At 37.1% G+C, this 12,934-nt stretch overlaps 1 protein-coding gene across 1 annotated transcript in view; it reads left to right on the top strand.

Moving 5' to 3' along the window:
• Positions 1–12,934, top strand: part of EPHA6 (EPH receptor A6) — a 951,964-nt gene that overhangs the window by 610,521 nt on the left and 328,509 nt on the right.

Raw genomic sequence — 12,934 nt, 5'->3', positions numbered from 1 at the left:
AACATGGAGGATCCTTGCTATGGGATTTTCATAAATGCCCTTCGTCATTTTAATAAAATTCCTTCTATTCTTATTTTTCCATGTATTTTTATCATGAAATGATAATGGGTTTTGTCAGACACCTTTTCTGCATCAACAGATGCTGTTTATTTTTTCCTTCGCCCTATTAATGTGGCATATTACATTAGCTGATTTTCTTATGTTGAATCAGCCTTACATTCCTGGAATAAATCCCAGTTAGTCATGGAGTATAATTCTTTTAATGTACTGTTGAATTTGGTATGCCAGTATTTTGTTGTAGAATTATATCTATATTGGTAAGAGATACTACCTTGTAACTTGATTTTCTTGCACTGCTTTTATCTGGCCTTGGTGTCAGAGTAATGCTGACCTCATAAAATGTTTCAGAAAGCATTCCCTCTTCTGTTTTTTGAAAGAGTTTGAGCAAGAATTGTGTTAATTCTTTACATTTTTGGTAAAATTTAGCAGTGAAATCACAGTTCTGGAATATTTTTCTTTGTTGGGAGGCTTTTGATGACCTAATCAATATCTTTCCTCATTAAAAATTTATGGATATTATCTATTTCTTCTCAAGTCAGTATGGATATTTTGCATTTCCTAGGAACTTAATTTTATTGAGGTTTTATAATGTGTTGGCATACAACTGTTCATACTATTCTTTATAATATTTTTTATTTCTTTAAGTTCAGTAGTAATGACCTTATTTTCATTACTGATTTAGTTATTTGTGTCCCTACTTTGTTTTCTTTACCAGCCTGGCTAATGGGTTGTCAATTTTATTTAACTTTTTTCAAAAAAGAAAATTTTGGTTCTGTTGATACTCTTCTATTTTTCTATCCTCTATTTATCTATGCTCTAATATTTTCTATTTCCTTTCTTCTGCTAACTTTGGATTTAATTTCCTCTTCTTTTGTAGTTCCAGTAGATGTGAAGTTATGCTATTGATTTGTGATCTTTTTTCTTTTTTTTTACGGTTATAAATTTTCCTCTGACATTGTTTTTGCTGCATCCCATACGTTTTGGTATGTTGTGTTTTAGTTTTCATTTGCCTCTAAGTAGTTTCTGATTTCCCTTGTGATTTTTTGACCCATTTTTTGTTAAAAAAGTATGCTGCTTAATTTCCACATATTTGTAAATTTCCCAATTTTCCTTTAATTATTGACTTCTAACTTCATTCCAATGTGGCTAGAGGACATATTTGTATATGCTTTCAATCTTTCAAAATTTATTGATATTTGTTTTTGACCTAATATGTGGTATATCCCAGAGAATGATCCCTGTGCCCTTGAGAAGAATGTATGTTCTGATGTTGTTGAATGTAGTGTACTATATATGTCAGTTAGGTGTAACTGGTTTATAGTGTTGCTCCAGTCTTCTATTTCTTTAGATAGATATTCTGTCTAGATATTCTATCAGTTATTAAAATTGGTATATTGGGATCTCCTAATATTGCTGTAAATTTGTCTGTTTCTCTTTTTAATTGTCAATTTTTGCTAAAGATAATTTGAGGTTCTGTTTTTAGGGCCATGTGTTTATAGTTGTCATATCATCTTGCTAAATTGAATTGTTTATCAAAAATTGTGCCTTTTGTCTCCTTTAACCTTTTTCTTTAAAGTCTACTTTGTCTGAAAATAATATAGCCACTCAGACTTTTTTGTGGTTACCATTTGCATGGAATATCATTTTACCTCCTTTTGCTTTCAATCTCTGTCTTTATATCTAAGGTGAGTCCCAATCTTACAGTCTCTCCCTTTTAATAGAAGACTTTAATTCATTTTCATTTATGATAATTACTGACAAGGAAGGATTTATTTCTGTCATTTACTATTTGTTTTCAGCATGTGCTTTTTGGTGTTGTTTTTGTTCCCCAATTATTCCATTATTTCCTTTTTTGTGTTTATTTGACTTTTGTAGTATAATTTTTTATGGCTTCTCTTCCCTTTTCTATTTTTTAATTTATTTTCTTAGTGGCTACATTTGTGACTACAATTAACATTTTAAACAAATGTCAACCTAGTTTGAAAAATACCAACTTACAATACTACTCCTATAAATCTCTATCCTTCCCTTTTTAAAATGGTATTGGCTTAGATTAACTGCTTATACATTGTATATTCATTAACACTGCTTTCAATTAGTGTTTTAAATATTTACCTTTTATGTCATAATATTAGAAAAAAAGCAGGTACAAACCAAAGTACAGTAACTCAGGATTTCATATTTGACTATGTAGTTACCTTTGACAATGTTCTTTATTTCTTCTTATGACTTTGAATTACTGTCTAGTATACTTTTATTTCAGCCTGAAGTTCTCCCTTTAGCAGTAAGGTAGGTCTTCTGATGATGAACTCCTTCAGCTTTTGTTTATCTATAAATGATTAATTTTTCCTTTATTATGGAAGGATAATTTTGTCAGATATAGAATTCTTAGTTGATATCTTTTCCATAAGAAATTTAAATATGTCCTCTCACTGGCTTCTGTCCTCTCTGGTTTCTGATGAGAAATCCACAGAGAATCCTATTGAGCATCCTTTATATGTTACAAATTGCTTCTCTCTTGCTGCTTTGAAAATTCTATCTTCATCTCTGGATTTTGGTAATTTCATTAAAACATATCCTGATGTGAATCTGTTTTAGTTTATCCTGCTTGGATTTGTTTATGATTTCTATCTCTGTATTAAAGTTCTCATTTTGATCACATGTTATTTCCCTGATATCTTCTAGTTTTTAAATTCATTTACTTCTAGTTATTTTTAAACTTTTTTACTTCTATATATTTAAGATAGTTTTTTAGAGTCCTTGTCTGACATGACCAAGGTCTGAGTTTCCTCTTAAATGCTCTCTGACACGTTATTTTTCTTCTTTGAATGGGCCGTCATTTACTGCTTCTTTGTATGCTTTGTAATTTTCTTCTATATACTGGACATTTTAATGTTTTAATGTATTAACTCTGGAATTTAGTCACTGAATTATCTGTTCCTGAAGCTTGTATCTAGCTACTGTTGTGACGGAGATTTCCTTTAATGCCAGAAGTTAACAAAAATAAGAAGAGGAGAAGGAGGAGAAGGACTGGTTCTGTGTGAGTGCATTTCTTCACAGCTGAGCTGCCTTACAATGTGCCTAATGAATGGCCTAAGGCAAAAGTCTAGGGTCTTCAGTCTTTCTGAGCATATATCTTGTCCTGAGGTTGTGTATGTGGGCTTATGAATTCCTTTGTTTACACAAAACTCCAGATGCCCCCTTACCTCAGGAAACTTGCAGTCTTTCCTCTCTGTCTCAGGAGTTGTATTTTATGTCTTTAAGCTTATAATCCTTTGTTTTAGGAGCTACAGTTTGATTGATTCTAGATCTTGAGCCAGTTCTGGGGCAGGCCATACTTCATGCTTCAGAAGGAAGCATCCTGATTCAGTCCTGCAGGATTCCACCAGACATTTTGATCTAGACATATGTTCACCACAGCATGTGCTCAAGAATTATTCTGTTCCCTCCAGAACCAGGATTTGGGATCCACACTGGGAGCACAGGCTGGCTTCACACTGAGCCAGGGGTGAGGGAAGGGCCAGGTGTGAGGGAAGGACCAGGAAAAGCATCATGAGGTTTTCCTACCGTTTTTCAGTTAGCTTTTTCTTTATTTGGCATCTTCCCAGTTACTGCAACCCTTTAACCATTTTACATACCTCTGAGAAAGATGATTCTACCAGTTTTTGCTTGTTGTTCAAAAATTCTATGGAGGTGCAGAATGCTGGAACCTCTCACTCCACCATCTTGCCAATGTCACTAATAAAGAATTTGCAAGAACAAGAAGTAATTGCAATTAATGCAGACTTTGACTAGGCTGGCCTGTGAGCCTTTTATGGATCTATCAACTGTATCTTTTCATTCCCACCAATTACCACATTTCCTGATATAATGTAATTATTCAATAAATATTGGGGTCTCTTTCTCCGCCTGCCCGCCGCGCGGCGCCCACGCCCCGCAGCAGCCGAGCCGCCCGCCCTCCTTCTCCCCTCTCTTTCTCCGCCGGCCCGCCGCGCGGCGCCCACGCCCCGCAGCAGCCGAGCCGCCCGCCCTCCTTCTCCCCTCTCTTTCTCCGCCGGCCCGCCGCGCGGCGCCCACGCCCCGCAGCAGCCGAGCCGCCCGCCCTCCTTCTCCCCTCTCTTTCTCCGCCGGCCCGCCGCGCGGCGCCCACGCCCCGCAGCAGCCGAGCCGCCCGCCCTCCTTCTCCCCTCTCTTTCTCCGCCGGCCCGCGGCGCGGCGCCCACGCCCCGCAGCAGCCGAGTCGCCCGCCCTCCTTCTCCCCTCTCTTTCTCCGCCGGCCCGCCGCGTGGCGCCCACGCCCCGCAGCAGGCGAGCCGCCCGCCCTCCTTCTCCCCTCTCCTCCCCCTCCTGCTCCGGCTGCTCTCCAACCACCACGGTGCCCTCTTCCCCCGCCTTCATCGTGCTCCTCTGCCACCAGCCTCGACAGCCTTGCCGCCCTCACCTTTCCTCCTCCAGAACAGCTACTGGGGGAGTGGAGATAATACAGAGCAGCTCCCGGAACCACGAGGGAGATCAAAGGGACAGCGTACCCCATCCTGGAACAGCTGACTATCTGGGAGAAACAGCTCCGGTGAGATCACCAAGGGGCACGGGCTTTCCTGGGTGGGACGGCAAGCGACCGGAGTCCCTCCCTTCCACCTTCCTGGGCCAGCTGGTAGAATTGGACAGGCGGTCCCCTTAGGCCGCGGCGGCTGGTGCCCCCACCACACGAGGCCCCCTGGAACAACTGAGATAGTTGGGTCGGAAATCCCCAGACTGTGGAGAACAGTGACCAGGGGATCCCTTCCAAACACGTGACTCCCCCGTCAGCTGGGAAAAGTGTACTCTCCCGGGCTGCGACAGCTGGCACCCTCCCGCCACGCTTGGTGCCCCGGGCCGACTGGCTAATTTGGCCGGACGCTCTCCTGTGCTGCGATGGCCGGCGACCCTCCCCGCGTTTGGAACCCCGGGCCGGCTGGCATTCTTCCAAGACGCTTCGGTTGCTGAACCTCCCCTACGGCGAGAGTTTTCCAGAGTTGAGGGACCCACAGCAACTTTCGCTGGTGGAACCCACAGACAGGCGTGTGCCACGAGCGCCACCTACTGGGCAGGATAGGAAGAACAGAACCCAGAGATTGCACAGAAAAATCTTTCAACCTGTGGGGTCGAACACCCGGGGAAATCTGACTAAATGCCCAGACGCCAGCAGAAGATAACGGATCACGCTCAGAAAATTGAACATATGGCCCAGTCAAACGAAGAAACCAATAGTTCAAATGAGATACAGGACCTGAAACAACTAATGCTGAATATACGAACAGAAATGGAAAACCTCTTCAAAAACGAAATCGATAAATTGAGGGAGGACATGAAGAAGACATGGGCTGAACATAAATAAGAAATAGAAAAACTGAAAAAACAAATCAGAGAACTTATGGAAGTGAAAGATAAAGTAGAAAAGATGGAAAAAACAATGGATACCTACAATGACAGATTTAAAGATACAGAAGATAGAATTAGTGATTTGGAGGATGAAACATCTGAATTCCAAAAAGAAACAGAAACTATCTGGAAAAGAATGGAAAATTTTGAACAAGGTATCAGGGAACTCAAGGACAATGTGAACCATACAAATATACGTGTAGTGGGTATCCCAGAAGGAGAAGAGAAGGGAAAAGGAGGAGAAAAACTAATGGAAGAAATTATCACTGAAAATTTCCCAAATCTTATGAAAGACCTAAAATTACAGATCCAAGAAGTGCAGCGCACCCCAAAGAGATTAGACACAAATAGGCGTTCCCCAAGACACTTACTAGTTAGAATGTCAGAGGTCAAAGAGAAAGAGAGGATCTTGAAGGCAGCGAGACAAAAACAATCCGTCACATACAAGGGAAACCCAATAAGACTATGTGTAGATTTCTCAGCAGAAACCATGGAAGCTAGAAGACAGTGGGATGATATATTTAAGTTACTAAAAGAGAAAAACTGCCAGCCAAGACTCCTATATCCAGCAAAATTGTCCTTCAAAAATGAGGGAGAAATTAAAACATTCTCAGACAAAAAGTCACCGAGAGAATTTGTGACCAAGAGACCAGCTCTGCAAGAAATACTAAAGGGAGCACTAGAGTCAGAACCGAAAAGACAGAAGAGAAAGGTATGGAGAAGAGTGTAGAAAGAAGGAAAGTCAGATATGATATATATAATACAAAAGGCAAAATGGTAGAGGAAAATATTATCCAAACAGTAATAACTCTAAATGTCAATGGACTGAATTCCCCAATTAAAAGACATAGACTGGCAGAATGGATTAAAAAACAGGATCCTTCTATATGCTGTCTACAGGAAACACATCTTAGACCCAAAGATAAATATAGGTTGAAAGTGAAAGGTTGGGAAAAGATATTTCATGCAAACAACAACCAGAAAAGAGCAGGAGTGGCTATACTAATATCCAACAAATTAGACTTCAAATGTAAAACAGTTAAAAGAGACAAAGAAGGACACTATATACTATTAAAAGGAACAATTAAGCAAGAAGACATAACAATCACAAATATTTACGCACCGAACCAGAATGCCCCAAAATACGTGAGGAATACACTGCAAACACTGAAGAGGGAAATAGACACATATACCATAATAGTTGGAGACTTCAATTCACCACTCTCATCAATGGACAGAACATCTACACAGAGGATCAATAAAGAAATAGAGAACCTGAATATTACTATAAATGAACTTGACTTAACAGACATTTATAGGACATTACATCCCACAACAGCAGGATACACCTTTTTTTCAAGTGCTCATGGATCATTCTCAAAGACAGACCATATGCTGGGTCACAAAGCAAGTCTTAACAAATTTAAAAATATTGAAATCATACACAACACTTTCTCGGATCATAAAGGAATGAAGTTGGAAATCAATAATAGGCGGAGGGCCAGAAAATTCATAAATACATGGAGGCTCAACAACACACTCTTAAACAACAAGTGGGTCAAAGAAGAAATTGCAAGAGAAATTAGTAAATACCTAGAGGCAAATGAAAATGAAGACACAACATATCAAAACTTATGGGACGCAGCAAAGGCAGTGCTAAGAGGGAAATTTATTGCCCTAAATGCCTATATCAGAAAAGAAGAAAAGGCAAAAATGCAGGAATTAACTGTCCACTTGGAAGAACTGGAGAAAGAACAGCAAACTAATCCCAAAGCAAGCAAAAGGAAAGGAATAACAAAGATTAGAGCAGAAATAAATGAAATTGAAAACATGAAAACAATAGAGAAAATCAATAAGACCAGAAGTTGGTTCTATGAGAAAATCAACAAGATTGATGGGCCCTTAGCAAGATTGGCAAAAAGAAGAAGAGAGAGGATGCAAATAAATAAGATTAGAAATGAAAGAGGAGACATAACTACTGACCTCACAGAAATAAAGGAGGTAATAACAGGATACTATGAACAACTTTACGCTAATAAATACAACAATTTAGATGAAATGGACAGGTTCCTGGAAAGACATGAACAACCAACTTTGACTCAAGAAGAAATAGATGACCTCAACAAACCAATCACAAGTAAAGAGATTGAATTAGTTATTCAAAAGCTCCCTAAAAAGAAAAGTCCAGGACCAGACGGCTTCACATGTGAATTCTATCAAACATTCCAGAAAGAATTAGTACCTACTCTCCTCAAACTCTTCAACATAATCGAAGTGGAGGGAAAACTACCTAATTCATTCTATGACGCCAACATCACCCTCATACCAAAACCAAGCAAAGATATTACAAAAAAAGAAAACTACAGACCAATCTCTCTAATGAATACAGATGCAAAAATCCTCAATAAAATTCTAGCAAATCGTATCCAACAACACATTAAAAGAATTATACATCATGACCAAGTAGGATTCATCCCAGGTATGCAAGGATGGTTCAACATAAGAAAATCAATTAATGTAATACACCATATCAACAAATCAAAGCAGAAAAATCACATGATCATCTCAATTGATGCAGAGAAGGCATTTAACAAGATTCAACATCCTTTCCTGCTGAAAACACTTCAAAAGATAGGAATACAAGGGAACTTCCTTAAAATGATAGAGGGAATATATGAAAAACCCACAGCTAATATCATCCTCAATGGGGAAAAATTGAAAACTTTCCCCCTAAGATCAGGAACAAGACAAGGATGTCCACTATCACCACTATTATTCAACATTGTGTTGGAAGTTCTAGCCAGAGCAATTAGGCAAGAAAAAGAAATACAAGGCATCAAAATTGGAAAGGAAGAAGTAAAACTATCACTGTTTGCAGACGATATGATACTATATGTAGAAAACCCAGAAAAATCCACAACAAAATTACTAGAGCTAATAAATGAGTACAGCAAAGTAGCAGGCTACAAGATCAACATTCAAAAGTCTGTAGCTTTTCTATACACTAGTAATGAACAAGCTGAGGCGGAAATCAAGAAACGAATCCCATTTACAATCGCAACTAAAAGAATAAAATACCTAGGAAGAAATTTAACCAAAGAGACAAAAAACCTATATAAAGAAAACTACAAAAAACTGTTAAAAGAAATCACAGAAGACCTAAATAGATGAAAGGGCATACCGTGTTCATGGATTGGAAGACTAAATATAGTTAAGATGTCAATCCTACCTAAATTGATTTACAGATTCAATGCAATACCAATAAAAATCCCAACAACTTATTTTTCAGAAATAGAAAAACCAATAAGCAAATTTATCTGGAAGGGCAGGGTGCCCCGAATTGCTAAAAACATCTTGAAGAAAAAAAACGAAGCTGGAGGTCTCGCCCTGCCTGACTTTAAGGCATATTATGAAGCCACAGTGGTCAAAACAGCATGGTATTGGCATAAAGATAGATATATCGACCAATGGAATCGAATAGAGTGCTCAGATATAGACCCTCTCATCTATGGACATTTGATCTTTGATAAGGCAGTCAAGCCAACTCACCTGGGACAGAGCAGTCTCTTCAATAAATGGTGCCTAGAGAACTGGATATCCATATGCAAAAGAATGAAAAAAGACCCATCTCTCACACCCTATACAAAAGTTAACTCAAAATGGATCAAAGATCTAAACATTAGGTCTAAGACCATAAAACAGATAGAGGAAAATGTTGGGAGATATCTTATGGATCTTACAACTGGAGGTGGTTTTATGGACCTTAAACCTAAAGCAAGAACACTGAAGAAGGAAATAAATAAATGGGAGCTCCTCAAAATTAAACACTTTTGTGCATCAGAGAACTTCATCAAGAAAGTAGAAAGACAGCCTACACAATGGGAGACAATATTTGGAAACGACATATCAGATAAAGGTCTAGTATCCAGAATTTATAAAGAGATTATTCAACTCAACAACAAAAAGACAGCCAACCCAATTACAAAATGGGAAAAAGACTTAAACAGACACCTACCAGAAGAAGAAATACGGATGGCCAAGAGGCACATGAAGAGATGCTCAATGTCCCTGGCCATTAGAGAAATGCAAATCAAAACCACAATGAGATATCATCTCACACCCACCAGAATGGCCATTATCAACAAAACAGAAAATGACAAGTGCTGGAGAGGATGCGGAGAAAGAGGCACACTTATCCACTGTTGGTGGGAATGTCAAAGGGTGCAACCACTGTGGAAGGCAGTTTGGCGGTTCCTCAAAAAGCTGAATATAGAATTGCCATACGACCCAGCAATACCATTGCTAGGTATCTACTCAAAGGACCTAAGGGCAAAGACACAAACGGACATTTGCACACCAATGTTTATAGCAGCGTTATTTACAATTGCAAAGAGATGGAAACAGCCAAAATCTCCATCAACAGAAGAGTGGCTAAACAAACTGTGGTATATACATACGATGGAATATTATGCAGCTTTAAGACAAGATAAACTTATGAACCATGTAATAACATGGATGGACCTAGAGAATATTATGCTGAGTGAATCCAGCCAAAAACTAAAGGACAAATACTGTATGGTCCCACTGATGTGAACGGACATTCGAGAATAAACTTGAAATATGTCATTGGTAACAGAGTTCAGCAGGAGTTAGAAACAGGGTAAGACAATGGGTAATTGAAGCTGAAGGGATACAGACTGTGCAACAGGACTAGATACAAAAGCTCAAAAATGGACAGCACAATAATACCTAATTGTAAAGTAATCATGTTAAAATACTGAATGAAGCTGCATCTGAGCTATAGGGGTTTTTTTTGTTTTTGTTTGCTTGTTGGTTTGTTTGTTGTTGTTGTTTTTTACTATTACTACTACTCTTATTTCTTTTCTTTATATTAACATTTTATATCTTTTTCCGTTGTGTTGCTAGTTCCTCTAAACCGATGCAAATGTACTAAGAAACAATGATCATGCATCTATGTGATGATGTTAAGAATTACTGAGTGCATATGTAGAATGGTATGATTTCTAACTGTTGTGTTAATTTCTTTTTTTTTTCTTTTCTTTCCGTTAATAAAAAAAAATAAAAATAAAAATAAATAAATAAATAAATATTGGGGAATAAGAAATTATATTAATTAATTAATGATTTGTTGCTCATAAGCTTCAAAGTTCTTTTCTCCTAAATTATTTCTTTACTGTGAAAAAAGGGACTGTTTCATGTAGTCATGGTAGAAAATGGCTTACTTGCTTCTAGAATGATGTCAGACTAGGTGTTCTAAAAGGCTCTCCTTTAAAAAATATGCAGACAAGGTATACTTGATGACAATTTTGGTCTCACAAAGGCTAAGAGAGAATTTCAAGGACTTGCCTTTCCTCATCCAAAAAAAAAAATGTCTGAGCTTTGAGAAAAAACACAGTTGTCAATCTGGTATGATGGGCTTTCATTGAGAACAGATTTCATTGATGGCTCTACTGTCAGGAGCAGGGTCTTAAGCCAACAGCAAGGAGGGGAACTGAGTCTATGTTTCCAAGATGCCCAAGGAAAGCTGAAGTGTTTCTCACTAAAAGACCTACCATCAAAAATTCCTGAAGAATAAACTTAAGTAGCAAGGAAAATGATTCCAGAAGGATAGTATAAAAAGCAAGACATGACAAAATACAACTATAGACACGTACATAAATCTAAACAAATTTTGCCTGTATAAAATAATAATATAACTTATGATAGAGAACTCAAATAGTAGATATAAATAGTGTGTGTGGATCAAAAAAGAAGTCATAGAAAGAAGCCAAAATTCTTGCCATTTGAATGATGATTAAAATTCTTGCAATTTGAATGATGATTAAAATTCTTGCAATTTGAATGATAAAAAGTGTGCAATGCAGTGTAAGCAAATCTTAAATTGAAATGTATAATGTAAATGCTCACATTAGTAAATAAAAAGTCCAAAAATTAGTGAGCTACTTATAATGTTCAAAGAATAAAAAAAAAATACATCCAGAGAAAGTAGAAGGAAGGAAATAATTATAAGAGCAGTAATAAGAAAATAAAAAATAAAGTTACAATACAGAATATCATCAAAGCTAAAAGTAGAAAAGACTAGTCAATTATATAAACCTTTAGTGAGCCTGATGAAAAGAAAAGAAACAACAAACTAAATATTAATAAAAATAATAGCAGGATGGTGCAACGATGGCTCAGTGGCGGAATTCTCATTGAGCCAGATGAGACCTGTGCCAGAGACCCGGGTTTGATTCCTGGAGCCTGCCCATGCCAAAAGAAAAAAAGAAAAAAAAATAAGAGCAGGAACATAATAACAGATATGGTACAGATAGAAAATATATTAAGGGTTTACCAAGGCCACCCTTATGCAAATATATTTTAAACAATGAAAAAACAGACAAAAGTTTCATTAAAATATTTACTAAATATGACCAAAGAAGAAAAATAGTTAGTCATCTTGAATAGTTATTTAACTATTGAAGAAATTGAAGCAGTAGGTAAAAATTGATCAGAAATTACAAGCTCCTGGCTTAGAGGGTTTTACAAGTCATTCTCCCAAACTTTCAAGAAATACATCATTCCAATCATATAAAACATTCCCTGAGAAGAGAAAAAGCAGGAAATTTTCTGAAATTTATCCTATGAGGACAGACTAATCACCTACCCATAATTGAACAACAAAGGAAAAAATAATTATAGAAAAATCTCACTAATAATCATCGATACAAAATCCTAAACTAAGTGTTAGCCAACTAATTCATCAGACTATAAAAAGAAGACAAAAATGATCATGTTGGATTTATTTCAGAAATGTATAGGGGTTTTGACAGTAGATAATTTATAAGTATAATTAACCATGTTAGCAGATCAAAGGAGAAAATTCAAATAATCATTTCAAAAGATGCAGAAAAAGCATTTGATAAATAATACATTTTTATTATACTGATAGGTATATAATGATAAATATACATTCCTGAGTATAATTTTTAGAAAATGAGGATCATAAAATATCTTCCTTAATGTAATTAAAATAGGGCAAATATCTTTCTTAATAAGGAAATAATTAAATGATTTTCCTAAATCAAGAATTAAAATGTCAATTATCATTTCTTTTACTAAATATTGTAGGACTTAGCCACTGAAATTATACTTTAAAAAGTAAAGAATATCCTATGACTGTAAATAATATTTATACTATTCCAGAAGATATGACTATCCACATAGGACATTTTCCCCAGATATATAGTTTTCAGTATATGCAGAAGTTATAAAACTTTTAAAAAGACATTTCGGGCAGGCCACGGTGGCACAGTGGCAGAGTTCTCGCCTGCCATGCTGGAGACCTGGGTTCAATTTCCAGTGCCTGTGCATGTTAAAAAAAAAAAAAAAAAAATTAAAGAAGGGTAAAGTTAATGGTGAGTCAATATTCACAGATAAGAAGAGAGACTAT

Source organism: Tamandua tetradactyla, chromosome 10 (assembly GCF_023851605.1).
Source record: "Tamandua tetradactyla isolate mTamTet1 chromosome 10, mTamTet1.pri, whole genome shotgun sequence".
NCBI classification, from domain to species: domain Eukaryota; kingdom Metazoa; phylum Chordata; class Mammalia; order Pilosa; family Myrmecophagidae; genus Tamandua; species Tamandua tetradactyla.
This window is presented reverse-complemented; position numbering and strand designations above follow the sequence as displayed.